Source organism: Manis javanica, chromosome 9 (assembly GCF_040802235.1).
Source record: "Manis javanica isolate MJ-LG chromosome 9, MJ_LKY, whole genome shotgun sequence".
NCBI lineage: Eukaryota > Metazoa > Chordata > Mammalia > Pholidota > Manidae > Manis > Manis javanica.
The window spans coordinates 123993881-124016485 of NC_133164.1; the positions used below are offsets into that span (position 1 = coordinate 123993881).

Below are 22605 nucleotides of genomic sequence, written 5' to 3' on the forward strand. Positions count from 1 at the left end.
ATTTCAGGTTGATCAAAAGGTGGTAAACACACACGTACATGCATACGCTTCTACGGTGTTATATATTTGTGCACTCCTTAATAAAAATAGACTATTTTTAGTGTATGCTGCTTGGTAGAGAAATTCTGTCACAAGGCCAGGCTCCTGGGATGCAGCAGAGCAGGACAGGGGAGGACACAGCACAGCAGCATCTCCAGCCGGGGCGCCACTCATCTTGGTCACACTCCTGCAGGGGAAAGCCTGTGGCATGCAGGGCCCAGGGCAGCCCACAGCCTGTTAGACCCTAGGGACACAGCTGCCTACACCATTTAAATATAAATGCAAAATTCCACTATTCCAGGCTCAAAGCCTGGTGACCAGGACGAGATGTGATCCCCAACTTATTTGTTTATAATTACTTTGTTCACAATCAGCTGCTTCTGACCTAAAATCCAAATACTACATAGTGATACACAATTGGAACCTTTTTTTCCAAATCAAGTATAAATATCCAGCCACCAATTAAAATAGGGGGTGGAACTAATCTCCCTGAGCTGGCATTTTAGATTAATTTCAATATGTTAACACATAAAACTCCATGTGCAGCATACTTATAAAATCAAGTAATTAAAGGACATAATTATTATGTGAAGAAATTTTGGCATTTATGAAAATCAAGAACACACTTCCAAATGATTGGAAAATTCCTCCTGCTTCTGGTTGTCTGGCACATTTCTGACCAAGAGATGGTCATCAGATGATATGGAAGTTGCAGGATCCTCAGTGCATTCACTATAAATTTGGCTACTGTGTCAATATTTTCATTTATGCTTTAAATTTTTCAGGGTGGCATCTAATTTAAGAAGACATTCTCTTTGGGTTTAGTAGGTGGTGTGGTTTCATAAAGCATTTCTTAAAATATGACAACTTTAAAAAAGTGAAAATGTCTCCTTTTCCCTTTAATTTTTAGCAGTTATTTTCATTACATAATCAATTATTTCTGTGGAAACTCAGTCATGTACATTCACTAATTTTTGCAGAAATACTGTGTTTTTCTCTCCATCATTGCAGAGTGCTACGGTGTGCTTCTGGCCGGAAAGTATGGCTTGCTTTTGGAATACAACGCAACAGGGAGCGACAAAAATACTGATGATTACTTCTTCAAATATTTTCTAAAATCAGGTTTGTATCCATGGAATCTACACGGCGCAATAAATATTTACAAATGGATTTGATTTGGAGAACAAATGAAGTCTGTTCTTGAGTCAAAACCTGTCAGTGTGGTTTTAAACAATGGTGGTCATGTGTGTGTGTGGCACTACAGCGCGTGGAAGCCTGACCCAAAGTGTGCTTCATCGTTTGGTGACGATGAGATTCAGAGCCTCCACACGCCACCCCCCAGCCTGCTCTCTCCCCCCTGAAACAGAGGTCGCTTTGCCAGAGCTGTGGAGACCACGCTACCTGATGGGAGGGAATTCCAGCTCTTCAAGCCCATAGGGTCCTGAGACCAAGAAGAGCCACAGAGCACAGATCAACCTGTCTGCACGCTGTTTCCAATGTTTTAAAAGAGGGAGCTTCTATCTGACCTCGTAAGGATTGAAAGGAAAACCAAAGAGCAGGGGAAAGTAGGGATCCCACAGCTCGTTCCAATCCTACAACATTTGTATTTTATACTGAGTTAACATCCTGGGAATTATGTCCAAAACTTACCTGCATCTCAGCTTTCTTATTATCTGTGGACAGTCATGCATGTGTTCATCCTATAAACACACATGAGCACCTGCTCTGTGCAGCCCCACCACGGGGTGAAGACTAAGACACCGCCCCTCCCGCAGGGAGCCTGGGGCTGGGGGGACAGTGGAATACACAGACAGTTCTGCATGTCCATGCAGGTGGCAGGCGGACACGGCGATGGAAGGAACGACGACCAGCCCCACTGGCCAGGTGGGGTGTGGGTGGGGCCCGACGAGGCATGTACTCAGGGGGTCACGTCTATGAATCACTTCACAGCAACACCCACACGGGGGGTCGTCAAACAACGGGGACCCACAGCCCAGCCAGGTCGACCCATGAAATGAGCCCTCACGGTCAGGAGGTGGAAGGCCCCAGCGTCCCGGGAAAGGGACCCAGCAGTGCCACCATCTGCCCGGAAACCGGCTCCCTCTCCTTTGCCCAAGCAGCGGCTTTGGAGAGTGGCACCCCGCCCTGCCCCCAGCCTTGTGAAACTCTCCGAGTCCTCCAGCCTACAGGCAGCCTCTTCTGGGAGGACAGGTACAGGCTGGGAGGTGAGACCCTCAGTCGCCGCGGCCCCTGTGGGAGCACCATGCCAGGGCCCTGACCTCAGACTTTGGTCCTCAGGACCAGGAGAGGACAGACGTACTGTTTGAAGGCCCCAGTCTGTACCCGCAGACTGGTTACAGGAGTCCCAGCAATGGGTGCACCAGTGAGTTTCCACGCCACTGTTTCTCTCAGAAATGCTCGGTCATGTCCTCTGCACTTTCGTTAAGAAATCAGGTGCCCCCTTTGCAGAAGCAGTGGAGGAAGGCATTGCACCCCACTGTCAGCATCCTCACGGCCTGCAGAGGGGGACTTATGGGCCCTGAGAATACTGTGGTCAGAGTCCAAGGGCTTTGGTGCCCTTCCCCTCAACAGTACAGACACAACCCCTCTTTCCCTTCCAGGCCAGACCCGCTGCAGAAGCCCTCGGCTTTGCAACGTGCATCCTTCCACCGGCTCAGATGCTGCACGTGGGTCCTTCACCTGCCCTCCTGTGGGCCTCTTGGTGAAACCTGCCTCCTAACAGCAGCCCTAAAAACTACAGGCAATTGCACCATCCCCATTTAAAACAGAAAAAAAGGGAGAGGAAAAAACAGAAGCAGCCTGGTATCCCGGGAACTTGCTGGGAGAATATTTTCCATGGGAACCAACTGACCATCCATCTCCTCTTTAAAGAGTGTCAGGGCTGGTTGGCTTGATGATGATTTGATCCTCTCAACTGCTCCCCCTCGCCCACTGAACATGAGTGATGGCAGGGGACAGCCATCACGCACAGGCTGAGGCCCTGTAGCAGGCACTCGGCTGGCCTGGCCCTGAAAAGAAAAAAGAAAAAAAAAGCAACTGTTTTTAAAATAATGGAGCTCCCTGGGAAAAATATACTTCATGATTCGCTTTGTGGGAAGTATTTATTTCTCTCTGTTTGTGAAAGAGGTTTATCATGCCTGGTGCATTTCTCCACAGTAAAACAAAAACCTCAAAATCTATACAGAGAAAAAAACACAGTTGAAATAGAAGCTGCAGGTACACACATACCCATTCACGTACACACACACATGTGTATATACACATGCATATGTGCACATATACACACATTTTCATATACATACACATATACATACACATATGTACATTCACATATGCACATACACATACATATATACATATGCATACATATATACACATTTTCATATACAATTTACATATATGCATATAGGCACAGCACACATGTATACACATGCACGCACATGTATACATATATGCATATGTGCGGTGCATATGCACACATAGGCACACATTTTCACACATGAACATACACACATGTACTTCAACATACACACACATACATGTCTATCCTATAGGCTCATTTCTCTCCTCCTCCCTATGTGCCAACGTGTGCATGTATTTGAAGTCATATAGTTTAAACGGACTCTGCATCCTGTGTCTATTCTAATGTAAACAAGGGGTTGCTGTGATGCATCCTCCCGTGATTGGGGTGGGGAGAGCGACCAGGTAGGCAGGGCCAGGTGAGGATGCGGGTGCCCTGCCGCACCCCGTCAGGAGTACAAGGCCCTTGTCACGCGGCAGGTGGGGTGCAGGGGATGGATTCATGTTTGCCAACTGCTGGCTGGACCAGCATTACTAGGCTGTTATACTACTTCTAAGCATGAAGGGTCTGAGGCTCCGCGAGGGTAAAGACGGGACCCAAAATCACAGAGCTGCAGGTGTGACGGGAGCAGCCAGACGCTGGCTTGGGGATGAACGCCACCCAGGCAAGGTCAGGACAAGCTGCCTGGATGCAGATCTCAGCTCCGGCCTCTCCTGGCGAAGGGCATGGCCTATACCGACTTCCAGTGGGTGCAAAGGCAACATTAGCACCCACTCCCATGATGGTGCTAAGTGATGTGAAACATGTTTGCCTCGCTAGCACAGAAGACAATTCTTTATCCCAGGCCGTGCTGAACTTGTTCTGTGTGGGAGAGATGAGAGTGCACAGACTTCACAGCACTGACTGCACCCGGGTGGGGAGTCAGCCAGCATTCTGTGACGTGGTGTGGTCCCGAGGAGCAATCTAGCCAAGTGAACACTTGACTTCCCGTGAGTGTTCCGGGGTGTGCAGGCCCGGCCAGGGCTTGCTCCCCGCAGAACATGACAGACCCGAAACCCACCCCTGCGCTGACATCGGGTAGAGGCATGGTTTCTGGAACACTGGCCTCCACTAGCCTAGGTGACATTCGTGTATACAGTTCCCCACAGAACCCTGGGGACTAAATACACGCCCTTCCACTATGTGCATGATACAACTGAGGAGGTCACACAGCTCTTAGTCAGCAAAGCGGCAGCCAGTCAACTCTGCCAAGTGTTGAAATTCACTCTTTCTAACTACATCGATTTCTCATTTCATTTTGTTATTTTCGAGGATAACAAGATTATTCCAGTATAGAATCCTTAGGCTCACTGGCAAAATTTTAAAGTACGTCATTTGGACTTTGGTTCAAGAAGATAGGGCAAATGAAGTCACTTATGCCCTCTCACTCCCAAAACCTTTATTAAAGTGGTAGAAAACATAAAAATACATTTACGAGCAGGCCTTGTAAGAAATCAGGAGGCCTAAGAGCTGAAAAGATTCCCCAGGGCATTGCAGAGAGGTGGATGGGATGAAGGGGTGGAGTTGGGGGGAGACAGAGGTGCAGCGAGGGGCCTCCCCAGGTGCAGAGAGGCCCAGGCCCGTGGGAGACTGAGCGTGGTGGGTGGTGCTCACCCAGCGTGCTGGCAGCAATTGCTTCATGCAGGTATAACTGTGCCCACAGGCCCACTCACTAGCTCACATCATGCTGGACACAGGTTGGGTCCACAAGGCCAGAGCCAGGGCTGGAGACCAGGAGGACAGTCGGCACCAGGGCTGATGGTGTTCAGGGTAGCTGTGGGTCTGGGGCTTGTTGTCCCCAGTACCAGGCACATGGCCCTTCATGGGGAAGCCAGAGGCCACGTCCTGTCTGCTTAGTCTGGGGACCCCTCCGGCCTATGCTCAACCCCACCTGCTGGCCCACCTGCTGGCCCTGCCCCAGGAATCCCTAGTCAGCTCAAACAACTCACCTGCGGTCAGAGGGAGAGAGGTAAATACATGCCATCAACCTAGGCGACTTAGAGGTAAAGTCCCAGAGCACAGAGCTTGGACACAGGATGACCGAGAAGGGCAGGGGCTTCTGATACCCTCTTCAAACAAAGCTGCCACAGAACACACTCGGTATCCGAGAAAACAGCGGTCGTCACAGGGAAGCAGCCTGTGTCGGATGGACCCAACAGGTAAGGGCACCTGATGTAAATGAAATCTTAACTGAAGATGTAAAGTGGTCATCTTGGGGACAGACATGTGGGGCAGAAGTGGGTAAAGCATTTTCACAGGCGTGAAAATCAAAAATATGAAATACTGTTTTTTTTTTGCACTATCAGTTGAAATTCATTCTCTTTCATTCTCCTTCTCTCTCAATACACACATGCACACAACACACAATATATTTTTTTAATAAAAAATAATCGCTAGTCATTAGCCACATGAATTCAATGAGGAAATGTAAAACTGACAGCTCTTATTACCACCCAAGGCAAAATGCTGCGTAGGTCTGCTTAACTTAACATACCAAATATTAGTGTCAAATGGAAGCAAGGGCAGATAATTTTAGAGAGTTGTTATTACGTGGCATTCAAAATCATATGCTATGTTCTGCGACGCTCAAGGAAAGATAAAAATGAAAAATGAAGTTAATGAAAAGTTATTGCCTTCCTGACGACTGCAGAATCAGGCACTTTACATTAAAATAAAATCTTTTCAGAACACTAATGCTTACAGAAAACAATAATTTACGAGTGAATTGCCCTAATGGAATACTCTCAATCTCATGTCCACAAATAGTCTTCCCAGCTGAATCAGAACTCTTTATTTTTATCAGCACACATGATTTATAAATACGAATTTCTGGAAGAACTCTCATAGGGAAATGTGGTGGGAACTGCCTGCAAATGGGACCTGGCTGCTGTAGGAACGTCGCTGTCAGAAGACAGGAGTGGTCACTTCCCGCTGTCGGCATGACAGGCCGAGGCCAGGGGTCCAGTGTCTAACTGCGTGTGGCTTTCATGTGGTGCCGTGTTTGCCCTTTTTATAACGGGCTCACCACTGAGATGGGACAGCGTGCCCATTCGCGGGTGTCTGTGCTCCCCTCTGCCTAAAGATGAAAAGCACGCTGGCCTCTAAGGACTTACTCACCCTTCACCGGAACTTGCCTTGCGCCACGGCTCTGCCACAGGGCACTCGACGGGGTGTGCGATGCCCAGTGCTCCTTGAGTGCTCAGAACATACAGCACACACCCAGAGTGCTTGTCCTTCCAGAACCTTCTCCTTTGGGCTTTCAACAGCCCCTTAATCAGTCTCTGTCAGTGTTGCCCATGATGGACAGAAGCCCTTTTAATCACAATGCCTTAATTTTCAGAGACTGTTTCTCTCACTCACAGGCTGATTTTCCTGATCCTCGGCTGGGCCCTCAGCTTCCGGCGGGGCTCATGTTTATCACCTCACTCCATTCTGTGCACAACACACCCCGCAGTTCGCAGTGATGCCCAGCCTCCCGCGCACTCCTCCGTGGCACCGTGCCCCCGCTGTCTGCGAAGGCGTCCCCGCTGCTCCCGCTCTGTGACACCTGAGTGAGGTGACTCGGTGGGTGCCCCCATCTGGACGGGTCGAGCCCCTCCTGCCTGCAGCCCTCATCCCTGGAGGCTGACCACCAGGCCCTGTACCAGCTGAGCCCCACGGGACATCTGCACACCCTCAGCAGGGATCTGCGGCCCCCTGGTCCAGACCACACTGCACTCCTGGGTCCCAGGGCCCTGGCAGGAGGCTCCTCCCTGGGCACAGAGCTCCTCTGCCAGTGCGTGATTTCAGCCACCACTGCTCGAGCCTCAGAGAGTGGACACTGCTGTCTCCTTTCTGCATCTCAGATAGCACAGGCCCTGTCTCCAACTTCCCATCACACAGGTGGTACCAGCCTGCAGGTAACATGGGGCATATTTTGCCAAAGGCTTGGGGTAGCTGACGGAAAACACACAGTGAGGAATTTAACCATGGATAGTAGGCATTACTGCTTTCAGAGGACACAGACCCCAGCCCTCACTCAGGGACTCCTCTGGGATCTACCCACCTGTCCACCTGCCTGGTCTCCATCCCACCACATCTTGCAGGAGGAGCTTCCCAGTCCCATCAGCGACTTGTCATGCACCCTTCCCAGCAACCAGGCCCATCGAGTTCAGACCGATAAAGAGCTCCCCAGCCCTGAAGGCACTTCCAAGCTCCTCCACTGTGAGGATTGTGCCCTCCAACTTCTCCTGACAAGAGCTGCCCCCAGCACTGAGCTGCAGTGGTCTGACACCTGCACTTTCCCAGATACAGTCACCCCGCAGCCAATAAGGTACACGTGGGATGTGAGCCGCCCCATCCAGGGTCTGAGAGTGCATTGAATTTATGTCAGCTGGGGAAGAATTGACATTTTGATAATATTGAATTATCTTGATGACATTTTCCTCTATTTATTTAGGTTTTCCCTAATTTCTCTCACCAATACTTTATGGTTTTCCAAGTATAGGTCTTACACATATTTTGTTAAATTTACCTCTTAACATATCATATTTTTTGATGCCACTGCAAGTGGTATTTTTAAGTTTGATTTCTGAGTGTTTATTTTAAATACATAGAAATACAACTTATTTTTGTATATTAACCTCATATCCTGCAAACTTGCTAAACTCATTTATTAGTCCTGATAGATTTTTAGTAGATTTCTTAGGAATTTCTACAGAGATTTTCACGTTATCTTCTAGTAAAGACAGTTTTACCCCTGGCTGTCCTATTATATGCATGTCTTTTGTTTCTTTTTCTTGTCCTATTGCAGTGGCTACAACATCTAGTGCAATGTATAACAGAAGTGGTACGAATGGATATCATGGCCTTTTCCTCATTCTCAGAAAGATAGTATGATAAAGTATAATATTAGCTGTAGTGAATTGTGGATGCCATTATCAGGTTTAAAAAGTTATTTCTTATTCCTAGTATATGGAAACTTTTTATCCTGAACAGGTGTTGAGTTTCATCAGATGCTTTTCTGTATATATTGAGATAATCATATGGTTGTTCTTGTGGAGTCTGCTAATAAAGTGAATTGCACCAATTTATTTTGAAGTGGCAAACCGACCTTCCATTCCTTTAATGCCACCTGGTCAAGATGTATTTGTGTGTGTGCGTGTGTGTGTGTGTGTGTGTGTGTGTACACATATATTTTTTAACCCAATTACTTTTGAAACTGTTTTAGCTAAGAGCAGCAAGGATGGCATGTCACTAAATTTAGCTGACCCCTCTCAATGCTCCTTTGATCTGACCTGCCAGCAGTACACAATGGGAACGTCCTCATCTATTTAAAGTCTCAGTGATTCCACAAGCTCCTCATCTTCCACCTGCTCTGTTTCCACTTAGGACCTCCTGCTGTTTCTCTTATCCTGTCCCCTATACCTAAATCTGTGCTGGTATTTCTCTGGGCATTGCTTGGCTTGTTTCTGGGCATTTCCCTGCTTTCTCTCTGAACCCTTCCCCTTGATGATCATCATGACTGTATGCCTGTGTGTCTGTTACACTCCACTCTGCTATGGTCCCACAAAGTGGCACAAAGGGGTCTGTCAGTCAGTGGTGCCAGCACAGCCCAGCAGGACACACAAGGCAGTGTCCCCCTGTGGTTGCCTGCGCCAGATACTGCTATGGCTCAACATTCCACATACCATCCTACTACCCTGACCCATAAGTTAGTTTCCACAGTGAGTCCATCACAGGTGTGTCTCCCACAACGTGCTGTGCGTGTCTCATACTTTCTTTCCTCACTCCCTCCACTGAGATCCTTCTCCTGAGGTTATTCTCATTCCTCCTGGGTTCACCCATTATGACTTCCTTTGGTGGGTTTCTAATAGTAGCACAAGACTTCTGTTTTTATCTCTGAAAACATCCTTGCTTCCTGAGAGCATTCCACCTTGTCCCTGGATGGCAGTCACCTCCGTCGGACTCATGAAGGCAGCAGTCCCCTCCCTTCTGTGCTGCGGCTCAGCATCCAGCCACGACTGACTGGTATTTCTAGGTATGCAAACTCTCTGCCCTTCGGGGTTCCTTTCTGCGTCTCTCTTCATCATTGCAGCTCTGTGTTTGACTGGAATATGGCTAAATGCATACTTCTAATGATATATCCTGCTTGGAATTCATTCAACCTCTCAAATTGGACAATTGTTGTCTTCATTAATTCAGGGAAATTTTTAGCTGTGTCTCTTGGATTATTGCTTCTCCTTCACTTTTTCTATCATTTCCTGCTGGAAGCCTGATCAGGCATACATGAGACTTTCTCACTCTCTATCCCATGTCTTCAAATCTGCCTTCCATACCGTACATCTTTTTTTAATTTCTTTTTCCCTTTCTGTGGCATTCAGCTCCGCCCTCTGGCTCACTTCTCTTCAGCTTTGGTTAATCACTGTTTAATCTATGTATCCGTTTCTAATTATAATTCTATTCTTTAAGTTCTATTATTTATTTTTTCAAACTTAACTGGTCCATATCCATAGCTTCTTGTTGCTCCCATTTTTTTTAAGTACCCATTTTAAGTTAACCCATTTCTCACTTTACAATGAGAAAAAAACACAAGTTCTGCAGCCCAGGGAGAGGAAATACAGGCTGACGTGGTGTGACGCCTGTGCCCTGAACGTGTACTTCTGCGGTCACTTGTTTGGCGACGCCACCGGGCAGGGCGTGAGCAGGAGTGGCTGTGGAGAAAGCTCCAGGGCCAAGCGCAGCCGCAGGGGCCAGGCTCACTGAGGCAGCGGCAGCGCGGTGAGCTCGGGACTCTGCCGTCAGGGTCCAGTGACAGAGGGGAGATGGCAAAGGCCACAGGCTAATTTTAATGTGAAGGGAACACATCTCTAACTTAATTAATCAAGCCTCAGTGGAGGGAAACGATCTGGTGTTTCTGGGCATGGCCATGACATGACAATATGACAGCGGCAGTGAGATTTTAGTCAGATATTTTCCCTGCTGGTTCTCAGGGATGACGTCTTAGAACTAATCAGATGAAGCAAATAATTACATTTCAGATTACCTGAATTCAAAGCATCTGACTGTCGTAGAGTGTGTGGTTACAAGGATTTTTTGGTTTGTTTAGTCTTTGCTTGCTAATTTCTTACCTAATTACTTGAATTACCCCCACTTTTGAGTATTTTTGTAATGTAAAGTTTAAGTTTGAGTTTGACACATAAAATCCACATTTTTTATTTGCAACACCTCTCACCTTGATCTCAACAGCAAATAATTGGGAACCAGTCACATTTAATGGAAGCCAAACACAGTTGGTACTCGATCTAGTTAAGAATTTGCTAAAAAAAAATAAATGTATGGCAGTTGGGTTCTTATCATAAAAAGAGTGTACATTTAACTGTGTTCCAGGTCAGTCCCAAAGTCAGCCTGACCTCATCTAACACATTCTATGGCTCTACAGTCCAGGGATAGGTCACTGGCAGGTGATGTGGAGTTTCTAACATCTTGGATTGGATTATCTTTGAGAAGAGCGGGTGTCGTTTCGGCCTGTTTGTGCCCTGTTTTGTGTCTTTGGAAGGAAGTCACAGTGGTGGGTTTGGCCCCGCACCGTGTGTAGCTCATGTTGTCCCCTGAAGAGCCGGACGTCCTGCCTGCAGCCTCACAGTGTGGCCCCCTCGGCCAGCTCCAAGGCGCCATTCACCCTGGGCACAGTGAAGCTGGCTCGGGCAGAGCGCGTGGCTGGAATTTCACACCAGCCGGTGTAGGGATGCTGGAATCTCAGCCATGGCATCTGTGCGCTGGTGAGGTCGGTGTGAAGCACCGCAGGGTCAGAGCCCCTTTAGGGCAGGAGAGGTCTGCACAGGGCTTACTAAACGCAGGGGCAAATTAGCTCTACCTGCACAGCTTCCCCATCGTCACTCGTTTCACTTCTCTGAAATGTTAATGAGATGTGAAAAGCCTGTCCTCTCCTTGCCAGGTGCCAGCAGAGGACCATTAATGCCGCAGCATCGGCTGCAGTGGACGGGGAAGGGCTCACCTGCCCTATGATTTGTGATCGGCCTTCTCAGGGACTGGACCAGCCTGAGCTTTCAGATATGTTCCCTTCAGGCTCACATCGTCACAGAGAAGGTCTGGAAGAGTCCGTGTGCATCTGATTCAGACGCCAGTATTCTCCTCTGAAAGGGCTCAAAGGGCAGAAGAGGAGGGGAAAACCCTCCAGCTTCCGTAAGGCCTGCATGTGACATCAGGATCTGGGCATGAAAATGCCCTTGTGACAGGCATCATTCTATCATTGCAGTAAGGAAAAGAATGGATCAGTCCCCCAAACACTTCTTGCAAAGATCCAAACGTCTGCAGACGTGCCAACTCCCCCAAAGCCTTCTGCGTCTGGGGTGACGCAGGGCTGGAGCGGCAGCCCATCGGGGAACACTTCATCTTGAGCTTCTGCCAAGGGGTGTTTAACCACCACTAAGTTAGAACAGTGGCTCAGGGAACTGTATTTGTGAGTCACGTACATATCAAATGATAACTTTGTGACGGGTTTTACTGCACCGAAAGCCCGGGAGATGAGGTCTCATAATGGGGCACGGAGAAGGGGCTGTGGCCTGGGGGCCCTGGGAGCCAGCCGGTGCCTGCGAGGGAAGCAGCCTGCCTGCAGCGGTTCGCACCCTGCCAGGGAACCAGACACTACCGGTCACCTGCTGACCTACGACTGGCATTCCTCACGGGGTCCCTGTTCCTTACTCATGTGCTGCAGGGAGCCCAGGAACGCAGGGAGGCCGGGGGGCAGATCTCGGAGCCTCCACAGTAGCTTTGTGCCAGGGTCCCCTTCCTCCCCATCCCTGTGTGTGTCCCAGAGCCTCCTGCACTACAGAACCAGGTGTGCCGGGCCTGGTGCCGCCCTCCCTCACCGGGCTGTGAGCTCACCAAGCCCACCCGGCCCTCCTCCTCTGGCGCCCTGGGTGTCTGGTCTGGGAGCAGCAGCTCCCCACCCAGTTAGGATGTCAGGGCCCCCCAAACTCTGCCCTCACACAAACCCTCCAAGGCCCACCATGGACACCCCAGCACCTCCTGGAACTGTCGCACCTTCCCCACCACTTGGCTGAGCCTCACAGGATGCCAACTGCAACCGGCGCCCGTTCCCCAGTCTCGCTCCCCAACCCAGGACCTTTGGGGGCAAATGGCATCATGCTGTCACCATTCTTATCTGCAGGCGCCACCCGAGTCCCCTGGGGAGGGTCTCCGCACGCGCCCTCCCATGCTGCCCCACAGCATCCCTGCCACCCGAGGTCGCTGATGACGCTTACCTCCCTGACCCAGCACACACCTGTCTGCAGGCTGCTCAGCTCCAGGCAGAAGTGCAGGCTGCGTCCATGGCCTCCCCCGGGCCCACAGTCTTCCCGCCCCGAGGACACACTCTCTGCAATGCGGCCTCCGTGCCCGTGGCACAACGCGCTCCACAGGCTCTGTGAGGGCTACCACCCTGCGCAGACAAGACCGAGTGCCCCAAAGGCACAGGCCAGTCATTAAACAAAATTCTCAGCCCACGTGGCATGCAGGAGAAAGCGACCTGCCTGCTGAGCAGACCCTGGGCTGGTTGAGGGTGCTGGGCCAGGAAGAGGCTGCCAGAGACTGCTCATCGAGACCGGGCGGCAGGCTTGGGGCCGCGCGTCTGCGGGTCCTGGTCCCCTGACGCCGCCGCTGCTCAGGTTAACCCACAGTGCAGAACAGAGTCCCGTCTGGCAGGCGTAACCCTGAGTGGCCGCTCGGAGTGGGCCGGGCAGAAGCTGATCCTCCTCGTGGCGAGGCCGCCTCGCTGCCCTGTTCCAGCTGACCCTGCTCGGCTGTTCCTCCCGCACCCGCAGGCAACCCCCTGGCTTTGCTCTGCCCCAGGCCCCCCCACTTATGGAGAAAGATGATTCTTTCTTCCTAAAGGTTACTTCATTCTAAACAAACCAAGAACGGGATTGTCCTTGTCCTCCTAACAGTTTGACATGGATGTTATTTTGTATCTCCTATTACAATTAAGCATAAACACCTTTTAAGAAAATAATTTAAATAATTAATGGAGAAATTGTGGTAACCATCTTTTCTGGACAAAACTATACCTGCCACGAATAGTGGTTCTGACCGCTCACTGCGCACATGTGGGGGCCACAGGCACATCCATGCGCACGACCTTCGAGCTGAACAAGGTTGACCAGGGTCTGAGGCCCTGGAGACCATGAACGTCGTGGGGACCAGCTCAAGGCAAGGGAGGGGAGAGCCAGGCTGTACCACGGGTCGGAGCAAAGTAAGCCAGCTGTGGGGGTGGACGGTGTGATGGTCAACAACGTGGCTCCACTTTGCATGCACCCTGGGGGGCGGGCAGCAGGGGCAGGTGTTCGCCATCTGAGCTGGAGGCTACATGACCCGTGTAGTGGCGGGTCACTGCGAGACACTGGTGTGAGCACACAGCAGCTCAGTGTGGGCACAGATGGCCACATACAGAAGTAGTTACTGGTGCTGGTCTACAGCCTAGAACACACATACTTCCCTGTTACGTCACTGACAGGGTCCAGGAGCAGGGAACATGCATGGAACAAGTGTCCAGCAAAAGCAACCAGCAATCCTCAGAGAAATAGCTTCTTCTAGAACTGGGGCTGGAAATGTACCAGAGAAGCTGGAGCATCTTGTCGTGAAATGGGGTGGCAGGACTAAAGCGCAGCCCTCGATGGGGGTGAGCCAACTGGAAGTGCTCCCAGTGGCCAAAGCTGGAATCATCCAAGCAAGAAAATAAATACTGCTGGATTATCACCCAATGAACAAATATCCATAAGTCATGCTGATTACAAGAAACGAGCCAATGAATAAATAAACGGAGCATCGGCAAATATCCCTAAGGAAGAGTCCCAAGTAATTTGCATAGATGCTCCATCCCCAAGGAGGCAGACGTCCCCCAGTCCTTACACGCGGCCGCTCACATGCTTCCCTCCCAGCGCGCAGTGTGCAGAGGACCAACCCAGCCGCTCCCCAGAGCAATCAGGGCTAACGGCACCGGGAGTCTTGTGGACAGCGTGCATGCTGATATGCTGCGGTGCGAATGACACTCCACCTCTGTGGTCTTCCTCCCCAAATTCCACATGCCCACTCATGAGAAAAACACAGGCCAATCCCAATAGACAGATACCATCCAGTTCCCTGCCAGCCGTACTCAAATTTGTCAACATCAAAAATCAGGAATCTCTGAGAGATTGTCACAGAGCAGAAGAGCCCCAGGGGCATGATGACTAAATGTGGGGTCCTGGATGGGACCCTGGGACAGAGTGAAGACGCTAGGGAAAACTAAGGAACCGAATAAAGATGGTCTTAGGTCATAATAACGCATCCACACTGACTAGCTGGAACAGACGCACCGTGTATGATGTTAACTGCACAGAGCCTGGGCACTGATATGTGGCAGGCAGCTCTCTGTACTTCATTCCAGCGCTTCTGCAAAACTAGAATTGCTCTAAGAAACACTTATTTTTTTTAAAACATTAGCTGTGGGGCACATGCAGGGCTCCGTGTACCAGGTCACAAGGTTTGAGCAGTAGGGATTTGAGCAGAGTGACTGGAAGGAAACAATCCTCTAGGAAGCGTCAACAGAGGATGGCAGGACAGCTTGGACAGGCAGAGGGGGTGGGTCCCTCTCGTGAGCTGTTGCTTTGTCAGGCCTTGACCCAGTGCCAAGCTGGGGTCACGGTCTGGCAGTGCGAGGTGGAAACCCACCTACCAGGCTGCAACCCCAACAAACAGCCTGAAGAGTGATCTAGAAGAAACCACTTGGGTGCATATGCATCCTAGCTTTGGGTAGCATAGTTTAAATTCAAACCCAGTATGATATAAAAGGGATACAAGTTCATCAAGCAAAAATTAAAACATGCAAAATGAATTTCTGAATGTCTTCAAGAAGACACGGTTAGAATTTCAAAGCCGAGGAACTCACAGGAGCCATTTCTCAAACGCTGCTTACAGCAGGCGCCCCGGGCTGGGAGCACCCGGAGGCCTCTAAATGCTGCACAGGTGAGAAGTCTGTGCTTTAGCGATTTGCTTAATTATTACACAGCCGAGGAGGGGGAACTGAGAGTTAATTCATTCTCCACTCTCTCTTTCACGTTGTGTCATCTCACATCACAGATACCCCTCGCGTGTTTCATCATCTTTCCTAAGCCACTTGCAGTTTTGAATGGGGTTTTAATGTGTGCCGGTGGTAATAGCAAATTAGGAAATTATCACCTTTTTTTGGAAGAGCTCCACCTCCTCTGTGAATTTGTTGGTGACAATGAGAAATTTATGTAATCTGTTTCAAAACGAAAACTCACCCCATTTCTGCTGTAGAAAGCATCAACTGGCTGCCCGCAGAGCAGCCAAGGAGGTGCTGAGGCTTTCGGTCAGAGGGCCGGGCTCCACGCTGCTCCCAGAGCCCACGAGCAAGGGTGCAGACACTTGTGTCTCAGGAGCTCCTCCGGGGTCTCTCCAGAGCCCCGTGGGCGCACACAGAAGCTCACCGCTCCACAGGCGTGCAGAGCCCCTCTGCCACCAGGAACTCAGATTCCTGCGATTCATAGTTTCCATTTTTCCCAGCTAAATTTGGGAAAAGGAACCTGGAATCTGATTGCTAAATATATAGACGAGTGGGGAAAAAAATGAACTTGGGTTTTAGTTTTATAGCTCAAATAATTTTTAGCTGAAGAAAATAATAGAAATGAACAACAGACATAAAACTTTAGCCTGTGTAAATTAAATGGTTCTGCTGCATTAACTTCATAAAGCCATAATCCTCTCCTCCATAAACTATTACATGCACTGCAACATATCTGATTTATGGGGTGTAGAATCGATGGGAAAAAATTAATGCTTGAAAAACATATTAGAGGCATTATTGAACAGATTTTAATTGAGATTTGATTTCAATGCCCCTTATCCACATGATTAATGGGTCCTACCCCTCGACTGCTGCCGCCTGAAAAGAGTCTTTAATATGACAATTAAGTATCTGTCTTTAGGTTTTATGTCACTCCCCCACCCCCAGCCTCCCGCCCCAGCCACTTCATCAGTACAGTGTGGCTTTTGTGCAGATTAAATTGAGACTCGATTTTCTCTATTTTCCAGCACTTACTTATGTTTTATGACAAGCACTAAATCAATTTTATGCTATTATTGATTTTTTCTTAAATGGACACAAACCATTTCGCCTTTTGCCCTTCGTTTCTGCTTTCCTTTCCTCCCCTTTCCCCACTGTACGCTTGATAGATGGCCAGGTCAGGAAATTTCTACCGCTTCCTGAGATTTCCACAGGTCGTGCCAATCCATTCCATTTTTACAACATCAGAATTGACAAACTTAACCTGGAATTCTATCAAAACTTATATATTTTTGTGAGGGGACGGGGTTGGGAGTTGTTGCGACTCTTTTATCCTTTTTTTTCTGAACCTAAAAGCCTCCAGGTTAACTCATTTCCCTGTAAATTCTGGCAAGATTTCTTCTATAATATTGCCTACATTTTTTTAACAGAAGCTTAAGCTCTAATTTTTCTAACATCCTTGAAGTCTAATTAATATAGCAATGGAGGAAGAATCTATTTCATGGTTTGCAGGAAAGGGCATTATCTGCAAGGTGCAATAACTCCTGGGAGATGCCTGGCGACAGCTAGTTGCATGCGATGCAATTAAGAAGCTCCCAGATCTTTGGGGCTTTATCCTCTATGACCTATGGCAAAAATTAACTGCTGCCTTGGGCAGAAGAAGTAAGAATAGGTACATAATTTGTAATCAGATAGCATTTTTTTCTGAGTGAAGAATTATACATGAAGAAAAACAGCAATGCAGGCTGCTATAAAGGGACCACACTGATTTGGTGGTTCAACTGCCTGTCTTTCAAAATAAAATCATTAAGTGCAAATGCCCGATTAAAACATGTACAAATAAGTACATTTATTGCACTCCATTCTATACTTAACACATTTTATATATTTATTCAAAAATTCTCCTCATTAGGCTGTACATAGATACGAAGACAACCTGTCTTTTCCCTTGAATCTGTAAAAATACAAAACACAAGTAGTAGTAGAGTAACACACGCAATGAAATTTTGAAAACAATCTAATTTGCAAATGCACATGATACAGAAATCCAATGCCTGCTTTTGGTATCTTTATATAATGCAATATTAGTTTACTTTTAAACTTTGAAGGAAGAAGAATAAAGGAATGCTTAGTGGCCAGGAAAAAAAAAGTTGCTCTTTTTTTTTTTTATTTTTATTTTTATTTTAAGGGCCAAGCCAGCCCAGCTTCTCTTACAGGGTCTCAGCCTGCATGTGATGGCTGCTTTTTTTTTTTCAATCTCAAAAGTATTCTCAAGAACATTATGTAAAATTTTATAAAATGCTCTCTAATTTTAGGCAATATTCATGCATACATAGGTTTAAAAACAAACACTGTTTAAATATTTCCCATGGAAAAACACCCAAGGTCGATTTACGGTAAGTGTTTAGACCACAGCTACTGCCACATTGCAGTACAATGGATGTGTGAGTCCCGGCGGCTTATTCTGGAGCAGCCGGTCTCCGGTCCCGCGGTGGGCACCCGGGTGTGAGCGTGTCCGCAGATGGCTGGACCCTGGCCGCCCACCCGCACGGGGCTCCCTCACGGAAGATACGATTCTGGCTCTGATGTCACTTTCAAGACTGTCCGGAGACTCATCCCGTCGGCCTTTGGGTTCCTCTTTCTCCTGAGTCCAGGATGATGGCGCAAGTATCTTGAACCAGGTTCTTCCCACCACCCACATGACGTAATAGCGAGCTACCTCCCAGACGGCCATCCATCTGGGGCCAGCACGGAAAATGCCCATGAGCAAGAGGGCGACGGACCGCTGCCCTCTGTGTGCAGGAACACGCACACTGAGACGACCAGAGCCACGGAGAAGTGGGCAACAGACCAGAAAACATCATTCACAAATGGAAATTCATAAAACACGGTGGTTATGAGAATATATTTGAAAACTTGCACATGTGCTCCAATTTTGCTGAGAGCAGAAGTGACTTGAAGAGCTCTCTCTTCTGGCAAACAGATCTGTACTTCTCTCCTGCCAGGTCTCCCAGCCTTGACGCTCGTGACGTGTTGGGGGTGTCCACGTGCATCCCTGCGTCCACCCATGAGAAGCATATGTCTACCCCAGTCCCCTGTTCTCTGACTTTCTATGTTTGCATTAATGACTTGGCTTACATTTTATGAACTTCAAATAAATCTCCATGAACGTGCCCCACCTGCACACCACCAACCCTCATCTATCCAGTGCACGTGGCACAGAACTTCTGCAAGGAGAAAACCCCCGCTCTTCACAGTGGTAGAAGCGTTCCGATGTGAGGCGGCCTCCACAGCTCACCTCCACGGCAGTCTGGCCGTTTTCAGAAGTGCCTCAGAGAGTGTCCGCCTTGAGCACCGTGTTGGACACTGGTGACCTGGTTCACCTCCTTATTTTTAACACGGCAGTGGCCAGGGACTCAGGGTCACAGCCAGGAGCCGAGGCAAACGGTGTACGCGTTTTGCATACAAGCCATTTGTTCAGCAGCAGCAGGGAGGGAGCCAGGGCCCCGAGGCAGATTTGGGTTCCCCAATCCACATGCAGCTCTGCCTCCCCTCCCGTCGCACAAGCCCAGATAAACTGAGTAAAGGGCTGGAGCTGTTACTCTTCTCTCATCAGTTTTACAGGTACTGTGTGTGTTTCCACAGAACTATAGTCAAAATAATTTGGGGGGTTATTTAGCAATTGAAAAACCTAATACCAGACCAAATTTCCTTGCGTAAACCAAAATACAAAAATCATGATATACACAATAGGTACTTAAATTTCAGCAATGAAAATTACGAAATTGTCCGGAGCTCCCATAGCCATCTTCTCCATCGCTTCAATTAACGAGCTAATTAAGGCGAGATGGCTGTGTAATTATTGATGAATTAGTTCACGGCTGCTCACCACACGGAGCAGGATGTGGGCCTGTGTCACCGTGGGAGGAAGGCCCGAGGCCTGCGGGTTCTGCCCCCAGGCCTGCCCCGCTGTGGCAGGCACAGCACCCGGCGTGGCGCGCTGGGACCCCGGGAGCCAACGCAGCCCTTCACCGCCGCCCTGCCCTGGGCCCCCGCCCCTGCTCATGTCCCCTGCCCCGCATGCCCAGGTCGCCGCCTGGTCAGGGAGGAAGCCCAGCCCGCCCGGTTACAGGGGTCGGGGTGTCTCAGCGCCCGTCCAGTGGGCACCCTCCGCTGCGCCCGTGTCATGGGCCACACAGACGTGGGCCCTGTGGAAGGACTCCTGGCTGCCCGCTGTCGGGGATTCCTCGGCAGGGCTGGCAGCAGGGACAGCCGCCCAGCAGAGTGGCCAGGGGGGGGCCCTCGGGCAGCATATGGGCTGCCCATCCCTCTCTTTCCCCCGACGATCTGGGCCTGCCCGGCTGGGTCCCTGTTCCCAGACGGGGCGGGTGGGGAGGGCTTCCTGGGGCCACAGGGCGAGCGGAGAATCCCCTGGGCTCCTCGGAGCCGCAGCAGCAGAGAAAACACCCCAACTCAGCTCGGGAGAGGGGGACCCCCTCTGAGCGCAGCTGCCGCGGGAGGCTGTCTGCCTGAGCTGCTGGGAAGACGCGGAGACATTACCGAGCGCTCCCCGTAGGGGCCTCGGCGCCGGGCCCGGCCGGCCGCTCAGCGCGTGGTAACACGCTCCTCTCAGCTTTAATAGCCCCGTGCTGGATTCAGGAGGTATTATGGATTGTACAGCAAGCATATTGTCATTAAATTAAATTTTCAGAACATTCCCCAGCTCATCACAAATACCACAGAGAGTCATCATAATCGGCTCTCAACACATGTGTAATTGCCTTCAGCTGGCGTTTTTTACAGTTGACATTGCTCAGCAGTGATAAGGTGATTGGCGATTTGAATACACAGCTTGTTTCATAGCTGCCGTAATTGAAATATGGCATGTGTGAATGGAAGATTACATTAAGACCTCGGATAATCACCTGACACGGGAGTAATTGAGTCGACAATCTGCCACTGGGTCTCTCAGGGAGGCGGAAATGAAAAGCAGCCGTTAGGAGCCGCGCTGCGGGCTGGCACGGGCGGCGGGCCCGGCGCGACCCGAGGCCGGGGGCTCGGCGGCTCCCCGGAGGGCCCGGCTGCTGCGGGGACAGTGGCACGTGGCTGCGGCCGCCAGCAGGGAGCGGGCAGCGCGCGCCTCTGGCCCGTCTCTCTCTCCCCCGCCCCATCCGCCGCCTCCCTTCTGGCCTGGGGCCCTGCCTCCTTCTGTCTGCCTCCCTGGGGACCACACGCTCACACACACGGGCACACGGGCACACATACAGGCACGCGTGCACACACAGGCACACATGTGCACACTTGCTCACACGGGCACACACTTGCATACATACAGACACACACACACACACACACACAGAGAGGCAGGCACACGTGACTCCTACAGAGTGGAAATCAACCATCAGGCCCGCCAGGCCCGGGAGGCAAATACATCGTTTTTCCTGGACGCTGGCTGGCCGTACTGTGCTGCACATCGTCCCTTCCGGTGGAAACACTCCTGCCGGCCCAACTCCCCCGTCCGCATGCAGGTGGTGAGCGAGGGCCTGCCGACACCCCTCCCTGCCGTCTCGGCGTGAGTCACACATCCCGTATCCTGAACTACACTGGACCAGACTCCTGAAGACATTTGAAAACAGAGCTTGTTTATTGCTCCATATTAAATTTAGACAGTGATGTTCATTTAAATAATCTTGACAAACAATGGGCAGACAGAAATCTGAGTGACTCTTAATTTTTTCGTACTTAAAAAACAGCAGAACATTTTGTTTTACAAAATCTCCTCTAACCCCACACATAACGTTTCAAAATTGGAAATACCATCTTATTTAACACCCTGAGCTCCCCATCTTAAAATGCAGTGTGATGCAGGAAGCGAGAGGCTGGCACGAGCCTGGTGTGGTGTTCCAGCAGGACATCAGCTTTCCGCTGCCCCACAGGGCAAGGGAAGTCAAAGACACAAACGAAAAGCAGAGTTAGACAAGGTCTCCTGACCCTTGGTACTGTGTGCACTGCTGGATCCCCGAAGTGTTCATTGTCCAGGAGGGGAAATAAATCAGGCAGAGAGCCCCACCCGGATGTAGCAAGTGGCATGATTTTCGGAGGGACTTTGGGATGGAGCCCTTTCCTAAGCAAGGACTCCAGGCTGAGCAGGGAGGGGACATGCCGCTCAATGGTGCATGGGTGCAGCCAGCCCACAGGCCCCCAAAGGAACCCTGCATTGGGGTGCAAAGGGTCAGTGCCCAGGGAGCACGACCGAGGGCCCAGTGCCCCCTCTGCCCACACGTCCCTGTGCATGCACGTCCACGTCCCTAAGGACCTGCAGCAGGTGCCGCTGGACAGAGAGGCACTGGCCACATGCTCCTCCGGCATTTCCTCACTTGTCTGTATCCCCATGGCTCTCTCACAATTCATGTGCTGCATACCTGTGCCTAGTACATAAATTGATTTGTGGAATTAATAAAATGGGTGATAATGAGAAGTGGAAACATTGATCCCACAAAAAAATACACAGAAAAGGAAATTTTTACTGTCCAGAACAGACATACTCTAAATCTTACCAGTTTTAAATTCATGATTAAGGAAAATCAGGTTAAAGATTATCTATTGAGTGCAGAGAACAATAGCATGGACATTTGCCAAGTTCTGATCATGTGCCAAACACTGTCCCAAGGAAGCATTAAGACCAGGTCATTAGACTGACCCCACTCTCAGAGGCAGGGGGGTCCCAATGCACAGGTGAGCGATCCCGGCGAGAGGCGCTCTGTGACCTCCCACGTGGTTGGGTGCGCAAATGGCACAGGCTGCACGTGACCCCGAAGTGCTGTCTGCACAGCCGGCGGCACACACAGGACCGGGAAGGAGCTGCATTTGTTCTCCCTGCCCCAGATTCACTCCATCTAATCCTCTTCACTAACATGCAGGTCATGTATTTTCATAAAACTTGCGTGGAAACTGGGATGCAAAGCTATTAATGGCATGGCAGGGCTGTAAATGTGGATCAGTCAGTCCCGTAACTACATGGGTCTCCATACGAGGGTCACGGGTGGGCATGACCCTCAGTCGTGTGCTCCAAGGCCCATGGGCTGACCTGCCCAGGGGGAAATTATGGCACATCATTCTGATTAAGTTCCCTTCCGGAAGA

At 49.9% G+C, this 22605-nt stretch overlaps 1 long non-coding RNA gene across 1 annotated transcript in view; it reads right to left on the reverse strand.

Moving 5' to 3' along the window:
- LOC140843562 (uncharacterized) overlaps window positions 1-20527 on the reverse strand; it is a 79011-nt gene extending 58484 nt beyond the window's left edge. The window contains exon 1 of the long non-coding RNA XR_012121416.1: window positions 20390-20527. This is a non-coding gene — a long non-coding RNA (uncharacterized lncRNA). The remainder of the gene's footprint in view (window positions 1-20389) is intronic.
- Window positions 20528-22605: the final 2078 nt, after the last annotated feature.